Source organism: Loxodonta africana, chromosome 14, assembly GCF_030014295.1.
Source record: "Loxodonta africana isolate mLoxAfr1 chromosome 14, mLoxAfr1.hap2, whole genome shotgun sequence".
Classification (NCBI taxonomy): Eukaryota; Metazoa; Chordata; class Mammalia; order Proboscidea; family Elephantidae; genus Loxodonta; species Loxodonta africana.
In genome coordinates this window covers 46,142,673-46,156,602 of record NC_087355.1, presented here as the reverse complement: position 1 = coordinate 46,156,602, position 13,930 = coordinate 46,142,673, and positions in this window count along the sequence as shown.

The window sequence follows — 13,930 nt, the reverse complement described above, 5'->3', positions numbered from 1 at the left end:
TACATAGGGCCATGCCTCTGAGACAACCACCTACATAGGGCCAGGACAACTGCAAGGGCTACTCCACTTATAAGACAATAGTGGCTAGCCAGGCCAGCATGGGCAGAATAGGCAGGAATTAGACCTACAGAAACTATTAGATCTAAGTTTCATGGGTCATTCCTTAGGATTCCCACAGAGCTCCCCTTAACTACTGCTTAGCAGTTATAACTTTCTGCCCATGAAGAGTCACCTGGTACATACCTTTCTCCCCAACCAGACTGCCAAGGAAAACAATGCCATTTTCTTTTATATCTCTCAGATCATTTAGCATAGAAAGTTACAATGGTAAAGATGAAAGAAGGGTGTAGAATTCAGCCTGGGAAATACCTCTTGCTAGGGATGCAGAGTAGCACTGTTTATGGAGCCAGGCTGCCTGGGTTCAGATCTTGCCTCTTCTTGCCTCTTCTTCTATGAGCTTAAGCAAGTTCTATTAGTTACTTTGCACTTTAGTTTTTGCATTTGTCAAGTAAGAATAATAACAATGCCTTAAACAATGCTCTGGAAATTAAAAGATTATAAGTACTGAAAGTGGAGAAAGATGATGACGAAGTGAGTGGACACTTCCATTTCCTCTCTCAGCAACTAACCCACTGAACAATGAATAAAAACAAGCACAGACTGGAATCTCAGAACTCTGGATGGCAGCTGAGATGTTTGAGAGTTGAGGTGAGTCCAGAAGTAGGGGAGAGGAAAAGGGATTGCACAGAAACTGGGAGAACCTACTCACTAACATTGTGACTACTTGCTCATTGCAGCCATTTTGGGACAGGGTTGAGCAACACCTCAAACAGGAAACACAGAAAAGGGGGCTAATCTGAGGAAGCTGTAGCCCAATTTTGAAGGTGGTGCAAATTGGCCATGGGAATTCATGGGCCACGCATTTCAGAGCAGGCAAAAGGAGACTACTGTGCTGTGAGAGAGTGCTGTTGAATCTCACTAAGGCCTGAGTCAGATGGGCAGTAGAACCAGGAGGAACTGCAAGGGCAACAGGCCAAGGGGAATACTTTGGACAGACAGTGACAGAGAGGGAAATGACTAGCTCTCTGCCCATAGTGGAACACTATGGAAAAACCTGCGAAGGACTGTCCATGAAGGAAAGACATAGCTATAGAGCCCCCAACATCTGACTCAAGAAAGTTAGCCCCACCACTTACGTCAGAGCCTGCAACCTGCTAAACCTCCTCTCCTGCACATGCATATTGAATTTCAGTGATCAAGTGTCCAAAACTCAATCAACACTGAAAAAATACTAATGATGAATGCTCTCTAGTGGTATTCAGGAGAAGATACCAAGTTCACTGCAACTGGGTCAATTCTGACTCATAAAAACCCTGTGGGGTAAAGCGGAGCTGCCCTGTGGGGTTCCCAGAGCTATAAGTCTTTCTGGGGTCAGGTTGCTGCATCTTTCTCCCTTGAAGTGGCTGGTGGGTGTGGCCTCCAGCCTTTTGGTTGGCAGCCAGGCACTTGGCCACTGTACCACCAGGTGCCTGATCAGAAAATCTTCCCACAAAAACCAGAACACAGAATTTAAAGTTCCAAAAAAAAAAAGATAACACAATGGCCCAAGATCAACAAAAAAAAAGAGTAAAACACACAGAATCAAGAGACAAGAAAGACCAGTGAAAAGCAAAACACAAAGAAGAGTAAATTTGTCCTATGGAGGCCAGACTAATGCAAAGAATTGATAATTTTCAGGCTATGGTGCTAAATATGTTTAAAGAAAGCAGAAAGCACACAGAAAGAAGGAAGAAAACAAAAGGCTCATCACAAGAAAGCAAACACACCAAAAAAAAAAAAAAAAAAGATACGAAACACTCAAAAATCAAATAGCAAAACGAGTGAGGTAGACACTTTATTTTCAATAATAACCTTAAATGTAGATGGTCTGAACGCTCCCAGGCAAGAGGCAGAGAGTAGAAGAATATATTTTTTAAAAATGATCCATCCTTTCTCTGTCTACAAGAAATTTAGACAAAAGGACAAAACAAACTAAAAATAAAAGGATGGAGGAAAATATTCTATGCAACCAGTAAACAAAAAAGACGAGGGGTGGCCATACTGATATCAGATGGAATAGACTTTAAATCAAAATCTATTATAAGAGATAAAAAGGATATTACATAATAATGAAAGAGTCGATTCACCAAAAAGACACAACAATTATAAATATATATGCACCTAAAAAAAAAAAAAAAAATTTTTTTTAACAGCAATGCACCAAAATACATGAAACAAATACTGAATATGAAAGGAGAAAAAGACAACTCCACGATAATACTAGGGGACTTCAAGACACCACTTCACTTATAGAAAGAACATTTAAAAAGAAGATCACTAAGGACATTGAGAACTTACATAAAACCATAAGCGAATTGGACCTAAAAGACATATATAGAACATTTCACCCAGCATCAGAACACTACACATTCACCTCCAGCACACATGGATCATTTTCCAGAATAGACCATATGCTAGAACACAAAACAAGTCTCAACAAACTTAAAAAGATTAAAGTTGTCCAAAGCATCTTCTCTGGCCATAATTGTATGAAGCTAAAAATAGACGGCAGGACAAATAAGAGAAAAAAATAAATACATGGAAACTAAATAATATACTACTGAAAAACTATTCGGTCATAGAAGAAATTAAAAAGTGAAATTATAAAATTTCTATAATGAAAACACAAAAACCCAACATATCAAAATCTTTGGGACACAGCAAAAGCAGTAATCAGAGGAGAATTTATAACAACAAATGCCTATATTAAAAAAGAAGATCCAAAATTATTACCTGAAATCAACAACTTGAACAAACAGAAAAGCAAAAGAAGCCAAAAGCTACCAAGAAAAAGGGAAATAATAAAGATCAGGGCAGAAATAAATAAAATAGGAAAACAATAGAAACAATCAACAAAAACAGAAGTTGGTTCTTTGAACGCTTTAATGAAATAGACAAACCACTGGCTAGACTGACAAAAGAAAAAAAAACAGAAGAGGCAAATAACCAAATTAAGGAATAAAATTGGTGAGATTACAACGGATCCAACAGAGATAAAGATCATAACTCATTACTAAGAAAAATTATACTCCAACAAATTTGAAAACCTAGATGAGATGAAAACACTACCTACCCAAATGAACACAGAGGTAGAAAATTTAAACAGACCCATTACAATAGAAGAGATTGAAGATGTCATCAAAAAACTGCCAACAACAAAAAAAAACACCCAAGACCAGATAGCTACACTAGAACATTTTACCAAACATTCAGAGAAGAGATGACACCAATCCTACTCAATCTCTTCAAAAATGACACTTTCTCACAAAACTAGAACTACCCCCTTGATACAGAAATCCCACTCCTAGGTATATATCCTAAAAAATAAAAATAAAAAAAAATTTTAAGTAAAAAAATATCCTAATAGAGACCTAAAAATAATGACACGAACAGACATATGTACACCTATGTTCATTGCTGCTATATTCACAATAGCAAAAAAAATGGAAATGACTGAAGTCCCCATCAATGGATGAACAGATAAGAAATTGTGGTACATACATACAACGGAATACTACACAACCATAAAAAACAACGATAAGGAGGCAGAGCCAAGATGGCAGAATACACAGACTCTTCCTGTGAGCCCTCTTTACAACAAAGAACCGAAAAAAACAAGTGAAAGGAGTGTATTTGTGACAAGCTGGGAGCCCTGAGCATCAAAGGCAAGCTTAGACAATGAACTGAGGGGCAGGGGGAGGAAGAGACCATTCAGAAGTGGAGAGGAGTTACCAGACCTGAATCGTGGGGAGCCGTCAGGCACCATTCCCAGAGCGGCGGCGGCAGGCTGGTACTAGCAATCAGTCACAGTTTCCTCAGGGAGAAGCAGCCAGCCACACAGCCTACTCACACCTCCGGAACCTGAGAAGAATGGCACACTCGGCAAAAGCTAAGTACTTGCGTGTATTTTACTGTGCCCCCCACCCCCAAGCCAGCTTCAGCAGCTGAATCCCTGGGCATGAGGTAGGCCCTGTTGAGCACCTGGAGCCATCCTCCCAGCCTTGGGGAAGGAAAAAATTTGCATTTGGGGGGAAAAGATAATTTGCTAGCTCCATTAACCGGGGGAGCTCAGGAGAGAAGCAGCTCCTGTCCAGGTATAAACCATCCGTGGACCTTGAGCACCTTTCCCTTCTGCAAGGACTTGTGTGGACCTATTTCGGGAGAATAGGCCCTTGTTGGCAAACTCCAACCATTTCAGCTGTGCGGTGGAGATGTGGGTGTTTGACGTTTGACATTGCTTTGCCTATTAAACAAGGTCCTCACCTACACACATCAGGGACCTAAGGGCTGGTAGCTCCACTCAGGTCACACAACCACCCGCGACAGGGGTCCAAAGATAACTGGTACCTCCCAGGCCTTACGACCAAAAACTTTGGGTGCCCATGGTCCGTCTGCGGAACCCACCCACCAGCATGCTCTAGGGAACAGGGACACGTTTTCCTCAGACACGCTCAGGGATTGGTTCTAGGCCCCTGCCTTGTCCAGAGTGTGATCCCCTGCTGCAATCAGATACCGGTATATACGCCAATCCCCTGCCCCTCTAAGACTGTAGGACAGAGCCTGTACCACACACTCGATGATCAGCTACCTGGAAACCTGAGCTGAATTCATACAAGAAAACTGAATGGACTCCTAGACTGATATACATGAACACAACTCTAGCCAGCTGGGGGCAGGACGCCAGAGTTCCAAAGGTGAAAATAATCAAGCTAGCTCACTCAAGCAACCCATAGGGGTATACCAAAACAAAACAAATCAAGAAGCTACGACACAGTAAGCAAGCATAAACTAATACAATAACTTACAGATGGCTCAGAGACAACAGTCAATATCAGGTCACATAAAGAAACAGACCTTGATCACCTCAACAGGCTCTTAAAACAAAGAATCCAGGGATCTTCTAGATGAAAGTGCATTCCTGGAATTACCAAAGCCAGAATACAAAAGTTTAATATATAGACCCTTTCAAGACATCAGGAAGGAAATGAGGCAATATGCAGAACAAGCCGAGGAACACACAGATAAAGCAATTTAATAAATTAGAAAGATTATTCAGGAACATAATAAAAAGTTTAATAAGCTGGAAAAATCCATAGACAGGCAGCAATCAGAAATTCAGAAGACTAACAATAAAATTACAGAAGTAGACAACTCAATAGAAAGTCAGAGGAGCAGAATTGAGCAAGTAGAATTTAGAATTTCTGAACTCAAAGGTAAATCACTTGGCACTAATATATTTGAAGAAAAATCAGATAAAAGAATTTTAAAAAATGAAGAAACCTTAAAAATCATGTGGAACTCTATCAAGAGAAATAACCTACGAGTGATTGGAGTACCAGAACAGGGAGGGACAACAGAAAATACAGAGAAAATTGTTGAAGATTTGTAGGCAGAAAACTTTCCTGATATCATGAAAGATGAGAAGATATCTATCCAAGATGCTCATCAAACTACATATAAGGTAGATGTTAAAAGAAATTCACCAGGACATATTATAATCAAAGTTGCCAAAACCAAAGATAAAGATAAAGCAAGGGATAAACGAAAAGTCACCTACAAAGGAGAGCCAATAAGAATAAGCTTGGACTAGAACAGCAGAAACCATGCAGCAAGAAGGCAATGGGATACCATATTTAAAAAACTGAAGGAAAAAATTTGCCTGCCAAGAATCATACATCCAGCAAAACTGTCTCTTAAATATGAAGGTGAAATGAAGAAATTTCCAGATAAGCACCAGTTTAGGGAATTCATAAAAACCAAACCAAAACTATAAGAAATACTAAAGGGAGTTCTTTGGTTATAAAATCAATAATATCAGGTATCAACCCAAGACTAGAACACTGGACAGGGCAACTAGAAGTCAACCCAGACAGGGAAACCCATAAAACAAAGCAAGATTATAAAAAAAAAAAAAAAGCCCAAAACAGGGTAACAGCAATGTTATTATATAAAAGAAGACAACATTACAATAATAAAGAGGGACTAAGAAATGTAATTATACACCTTCCATATGGAGAGGAAGATACGGCAATACAGAGAAATAAAAGCTAGTTTTAAATTTTAAAAAATGGGGGTGAATAATGAGGTAACCAAAAAGGAGACAAACTATCCTATTTATCAAAATAAAATACAAGGGAAAAATACAGACGCAGCAGAAAGAAAATCAACCACAATGAATATGAGGAAAGGACAATATATAAAGAAAATCTACTCAGCACATAAAATTAAGTGGGAAAAGGAAGCTATCAACAACACACAAAAAAAGGCATCAAAATGATAGCAGTAAATTCATACCTATCCATAATTACCCTGAATGTAAATGGACTAAATGCACCAATAAAGAGACAGAGAGTGGCAGAATGGATTAAAAAACAAGATCCATCTATATGCTGCCTACGAGAGACACACCTTAGACTCAGAGACACAAATAAACTAAAACTCAAAGGATGGAAAAAAATACATCAAGCAAACAACAATCAAAAAAAAGCAGGACTGGCAATATTTCTGACAAAATAGACTTTCAAGTTAAATCCATCAGAAAGGATAAGGAAGGACACTATATAATGATTATAAGGACAATACACCAAGAAGATATAACCATATTAAATATTTATGCACCCAATGACTGGGCTACAAGATACATAAAACAAACTCTATCCGCATTGAAAAGTGAGATAGACAGCTCCACAGTACTAGTAGGAACTTCAACACACCACTTGCAGTGAAGGACAGGACATGCAGAAAGATGCTCACTAAAGACACAGAAGATCTAAATGCCACAATCCACCAACTTGACCTCGTAGACAGATACATAATACTCCACCAAACAGCAACCAAGTATACTTTCTTTTCTAATGCACATGGAACATTCTCTAGAATAGACCACATATTAGGTCATAAAGCAAGCCTTAGCAGAATCCAAAACATTGGAATATTACAAAGCATCTTCTCTGATCATAAGGCCATAAAAGTGGAAATCAATAACAGGAAAGGCAGGGAAAAGAAATCAAACACTCGGAAACTGAACAATACTCTGCTCAAAAAAGACTGGATTATAGAAGACATTAAGGGTGGAATAAAGAAATTCATAGAATCCAATGAGAATGAAAACACTTCCTATCAGAACCTTTGGGACACAGCAAAAGCGGTGCTCAGAGGCCAATTTATAATAATAAATGCACACATCCAAAAAGAAGAAAGGGCCGAATCAAAGAATTATCCCTACAACTTGAATAGAAAGAGAGCAACAAAAGAAACCCACAGGCACTAGAAGAAAACAAATAATAAAAATTAGAGCTGAACTAAATGAAATAGAAAACAGAAAAACAACTGAAAGAATTAACAAGACCAAAAGCTGGTTTTTTGCAAAAATCAACAAAATTGATAAACCACTAGCCAAACTGACAAAAGAAACACAGGAGAGGAAGCAAATAACCCAAATAAGAAATGAGAGGGGCAATATTACAACAGACCCAACTGAAATTAAAAGAATCATATCAGATTACTATGAAAAACTGTACTCAAACAAATTCGAAAACCTAGAAGAAATGGATGAGATTCCTAGAAACACACTACCTACCTAAACTAACACAAACAGAGGTAAAACAACTAAATAGACCCATAACAAAAGAAGAGATTGAAAAGGTAATCAAAAAATTCCCAACAAAAAAAAGCCCTGGTGCGGACGGCTTCACTGCAGAGTTCTACCAAACTTTCAGAGAAAAGTTAACACCACTACTAATAAAGTTATTTCAGAGCATAGAAAAGGACAGAATACTACCAAACTCATTCTATGAAGCCACCATATCCCTGATACCAAAACCAGGTAAAGACACCACAAGAAAAGAAAATTATAGACCTATATCCCTCATGAATGTAGATGCAGAAATCCTCAACAAATTCTAACCAATAAAATTCGACAACATATCAAAAAAATAATTCACCATGACCAAGTGGGATTCATACCAGGTATGCAGGGATGGTTCAACATTAGAAAAACAATGTAATCCACCACATAAATAAAACAAAAGACAAGAATACATGATTTTATCAATTGATGCAGAAAAGGCCTTTGACAAAGTTCAACACTCATTCATGATAAAAACTCTCAGCAAAATAGGAATAGAAGGAAAATTCCTCAACATAATAAAGGGCATTTATACAAAGCCAACAGCCAACATCACCCTAAATGGAGAGAGCCTGAAAGCATTCCCATTGAGAATGGGAACCAGACAAGGATGCCCTTTACCACCGCTCTTATTCAACATTGTGTTGGAGGTCCTAGCCAGAGCAATTAGGCTAGATAAAGAAATAAAGGGCATCCAGATTGCCAAGGAAGAAGTAAAAGTATCTCTCTTTGCAGATGACATGATCTTATACACAGAAAACCCTAAGGAATCCTCCAGAAAACTACTGAAACTAATAGAAGAGTTCAGCAGAGTATCGGGATACAAGATAAACATACAAAAATCAGTTGGATTCCTCTACACCAACAAAAAGAACATCGAAGAGGAAATCACCAAATCAATGCCATTTACAGTAGCCCTCAAGAAGATAAAATACTTAGAAATAAATCTTACCAGAGATGTAAAAGACTTATACAAAGAAAACTACAGTACACTTCTGCAAGAAACCAAAAGAGGCTTACATAAGTGGAAAAACATACCTCGCTCACGGATAAGAAGACTTAACATTATAAAAATGTCTATTCTACCAAAAGCAATCTATACGTTTAATGCAATTCCAATCCAAATCCCAACAACATTCTTTAATGAGATGGAGAAACAAATCACCAACTTCATATAGAAGGGAAAGAGGCCCCGAATAAATAAGGCATTACTGAAAAAGAAGAACAAAGTAGGAGGCCTTACTTTACCTGATTTTAGAACGTATTATACCGCCACAGTAGTCAAAACAGCCTGGTACTGGTACAACAACAGATACATGGACCAATGGAACAGAATTGAGAATCCAGACATAAATCCATCCACATATGAGCAGTTGATATTTGACAAAGGCCCCAAAACAGTTAAATGGGGAAAAGATAGTCTTTTTAACAAAAGGTGCTGGCATAACTGGATATCCATCTGCAAAAAAATGAAACAAGACCCATACTTCACTCCATGCACAAAAACTAACTCAAAATGGATCAGAGACCTAAATATAATATGTAAAACAATAAAGATCATGGAAGAAAAAGTAGGGACAACGTTAGGAGCCCTAATACATGGCATAAACTCTATACAAAATTTTATTAAGAATGCAGAAGAAAAACTAGATAACTGGGAGCTCCTAAAAATCAAACACCTATGCTCATCCAAAGACTTCAGCAAAAGAGTAAAAAGACTACCTACAGACTGGGAAAAAGTTTTTAGCTGTGACATTTCTGATCAGAGCCTGATCTCTAAAATCTACATGATACTGCAAAACTCAACTACAAAAAGACAAATAACCCAATTAAAAAATGGGCTAAAGATATGAATAGACACTTCACTAAAGAAGACATTCAGGTAGCTAACAGATATATGAGGAAATGTTCACGATCATTAGCCATTAGAGAAATGCAGATCAAAACTACAATGAGATTTCATCTCACTCCAACAAGGCTGGCATTCATCCAAAAAACACAAAATAATAAATGTTGGAGAGGCTGTGGAGAGACTGAAACACTTACATACTGCTGGTGGGAATGTAAAATGGTACAACCACTTTGGAAATTGATTTGGCACTTCCTTAAAAAGTTAGAAATAGAACTACCATACGATCCAGCAATCCCACTCCTTGGAATATATCCTAGAGAAATAAGAGCCTTTATACAAATAGATATGTGCACATCCATGTTTACTGCAGCATTGTTTACAACAGCAAAAAGATGGAAGCACCCAAGGTGCCCATCAATGGATGAATGGATAAATAAATTATGGTATATTCACACAATGGAATACTACGCATCGATAAAGAACAGTGAGGAATCTGTGAAACATTTCATAACATGGAGGAACCTGGAAGGCATCACGCTGAGTGAAATTAGTTGCAAAAGGACAAATATTGTATAAGACCACTATTATAAGAACTTAAGAAATAGTTTAAACTGAGAAGAAAAAATTCTTTTGTGGTTACGAGATGGGGGAGGGAGGGTGGGAGAGGAGTATTCACTAATTAGATAGTAGATAGGAACTATTTAAGTGAGGGGAAAGACAGCGCACAATACAGGGGAGGTCAGCACAACTGGACTAAACCAAAAGCAAAGAAGTTCCCTGAATAAACTGAATGCTTCGAAGGCCAGCGTAGTAGGGGCAGGGGTCTGGGGACCATGGTTTCAGGGGACATCTAAGTCAACTGGCATAATAAAATCCATTAAGAAAATATTCTGCATCCCACTTTGAAGAGTGGCGTCTGGGGTCTTAAACGTTAGAAAGCAGCCATCTAAGATGCATCAATTGGTCTCAACCCACCTAGATCAAAGGAGAATGAAGAACACCGAGGACACAAGGTGATTACAAGCCCAAAAGAGAGAAAGGGTCACTTGAACCAGAGACTAAATCATCCTGAGACCAGAAGAACTAAATGGTGCCCGGCTACAACCGATGACTGCCCTGACAGGGAACACAACAGAGAACCCCTGAGGGAGCAGGAGAGTAGTGGGGTGCAGATCCCAAATTCTCATAAGACCAGACTTTATGGTCTGACTGTGACTAGAAGGGCCCTGGTGGTCATGGCCCCCAGACCTTCTGTTGGCCCAGGACAGGAACCATTCCTGAAGCCAACTCTTCAGACATGGATTGGACTGGACAATGGGTAGGAGAGGGATGCTGGTGAGGATGAGTTTCTTGGATCAGGTGGATACTTGAGACTATGTTGGCATCTCGTACCTGGAGGGGAGATGAGAGGGTGGAGGGGGTTAGAAGCTGATGAAATGGACACGAAAAGAGAGAGTGGAGGGAGAGAGCAGGCTGTCTCATTAGGGGGAGAGTAATTGGAAGTGTGTAGCAAGGTGTATATGGGTTTTTTTGTGGGAGACTGACTTGACTTGTAAACTTTCACTTAAAGCACAATAAAAATTATTAAAAAAAAAAAAAAAACAATGATAAGTCCTTGTCCTAGTTACCTGGTGCAGCTATAACAGAAATACCACAGGTGGATGGCTTTAACAAAGTGAATTTTATCCTCTCACAGTTTAGGGGGCTAGAAGTCCAAATTCAGGGTGCCAGCTCCAGAGGAAGCCTTTCTCTGTTGGCTCTGGGGAAAGATCCTTGTCATCAATTTTCCCCTAGACTAGGAGCTTCTCCTTACAGGAACCCCAGGTCCAAAGGACGTGCTCTGCTTCCAGCACCACTCTCTTGGTGGTATGAGGTTCTCACATCTCTCTGTTTGCTTCTGTCTTTTATATCTCAAAAGAAATTGACTTAAGACACAACCTAATCTTGTAGTTTGAGTCATGCCTCATTAACAACACAGAGGTAGGATTTATAACACATTGGAAAATCATATCAGATGACAATGGACAATCACACAATACTGGGAATCATGGACTAGCCAAATTGACACATATTTTGGGGGAACACAGTTCAATCTATGACAGTCCTTGAAACATATTATAACGTTGAGGGACCTAGAGGGCATAATGCTAAATGAAATAAGTCAAGCATACACCAACAAATATTATATGATCACTCTTTAACAAGAAGACAAAAATAGATAAATATAGAGAGAACAGTGTTTATTGGTGGTTACCAGGAAGAGGAGCACAGAAAGGGAAAGTACACTTTAGACCATAAAAAGAGACTTGTTATTTTTGATGATGGGAAAAGTGACACTGAATGTGGATGTAGTGAGCACAGCACAATCAAAGCAAATCAATCGAAGTGTTTGAGTACATATGTATGGGTATAGGCAAATTGGTATACAGGTAGATACAGGTGTGTACACAGGTGAGAACAGATAGAAGTATCTCTACAAATATGTGGGTGCAGGCACATATATTCATTAAAAACACAAACATGGATACTCCTCAGACATAACCAAACGCCTTCCAAGGTTGGTTTTCTAGGTTTAAAGGCTTAGGACCATAATCTCATGGGACAACTCAGTCATTGACATGACACAGCTCACAAAAATTATGATCTGCATCCTAGTAAAGTAAGTAGTGTCTGGAGTCTTAAAAGCTTGCAAGCAGCCATCGAAGACACAACTACAAGTCTCTACTCGCCTGGAGCAAAACAGTAAGAAGGAAAACAAAAGCTCAAAGAAGAAACAAATCTACACAAGCCTTGGCCTCACCTACCCTGAGACCACAAGAACTAGATGGTACCCAGCTACCACCACTGACCATTCTGATCGGGGTCATGAGAGTTGATCCCAAATAGAATGTGAGAAAAATATGGAGCAGAACTCAAATCTTTACCTAAAAATAATAATAATAAGCCAGACAAATTGGAGCAGTAGAGACCAGAGCATTCCCTGAGACTATCACCCTGAGACTCTCTTTAAACCTAGAACCGAGACTATCCTGTGAGATCACCTTTTATTGAAATTACAGAGTGGCACACAAAATAAAGGCTATCACCTGTAAGATCAGTGCCCTACTTAAAAACCATCAGTATGAGACCAAAAAGTTAACAATTACTCAAAAGCAAAGATGAGAAGATCGGGGGCAGGAAAGCTAGAGTGCTGGAAAGGGGACAAATGGAACACAAGTAAAGAGAATTTTGACACATTGTGATCAATGTAACTAATGTCATTAAGAATTTGTGTGGAAATTGTTACATGGGAAGCTAACTTGTGTAAAATTTCACCAAAAACTCAATAAAATATTATTAAAAAAAAAAACTACACAGATCGTGAATTAATGGAGAAAAAATTGGTGATATTCTCCTCTGTCTCTGCATGCATCCACCCACCCTAGCACAACCACCACAAAAATGGCGGTTTCCAATATCACAGTGGCCATCGCATCTCCATGAAATGCAGCAGAGATGGATCCCAGGGCACCAAAAGCAAGCCCAAGAGTCCCTGGATCTGCCAGGGACCAGGGCTCCCTGTCATCCCTCTGTAGGGACTGACTAGGCTGAAATAAAGCATCTTTTCCAAATATACATTTCAGAAAGAAACAGTGTTCACAGTTCATTGTGTGTACTTAAATTCATAATATTAAAATACGTATTATTAAATGTACACCCAGTTGCTCTACTTATTTGCACACATGGAATTATATCGTTTTAAAACATTACAGTTATTTTTAAAAAATCTGTTGTCATAGAGTTGATTCCAACTCTTAGCAACCCTGTAGGACAGAGTAGAACTGCTCCATAGTGTTTTCCAAGGAGAGACTGGTAGGTTCAAACTGTCAACCTTTTGGTTAGCAGCCAAGCTCTTAACCAGTAAACCGCCAGGGCTCCAGTTATATTAAAAGAGGTGTAAAAGAGTATGTTTTGTTGAACGCTTTTGGATATTTCTATCTGAACCAACTGAAAAATAATTTGGTCTAACTAAACTGCTAAGACATTATTAAAGCTTCTAATAATATTTGCTCTATGGAAGCTCATTGCCCTGTACCCCCTTCATAAAAATATATCTTTATATTTATTATAGACAGTGCTCATAGTAACAAAAAAAGAAGATACTATATAATCTTTCATTAATTTTCAGTGGTAAAATAATGGTATTTATATTCAGTCATTATCACCAAAAAAAGAAATAAAATTTCTTAGATTATAAGAATAAGCTATTTCACAGATATCTATATTATTAGAAAAGATTCCGCTGAACTGCAAAAAGACCCAAGTGATAACTAGAACGTGAGGAGTGAATTAAGGAGTAAGACTTTCCCATA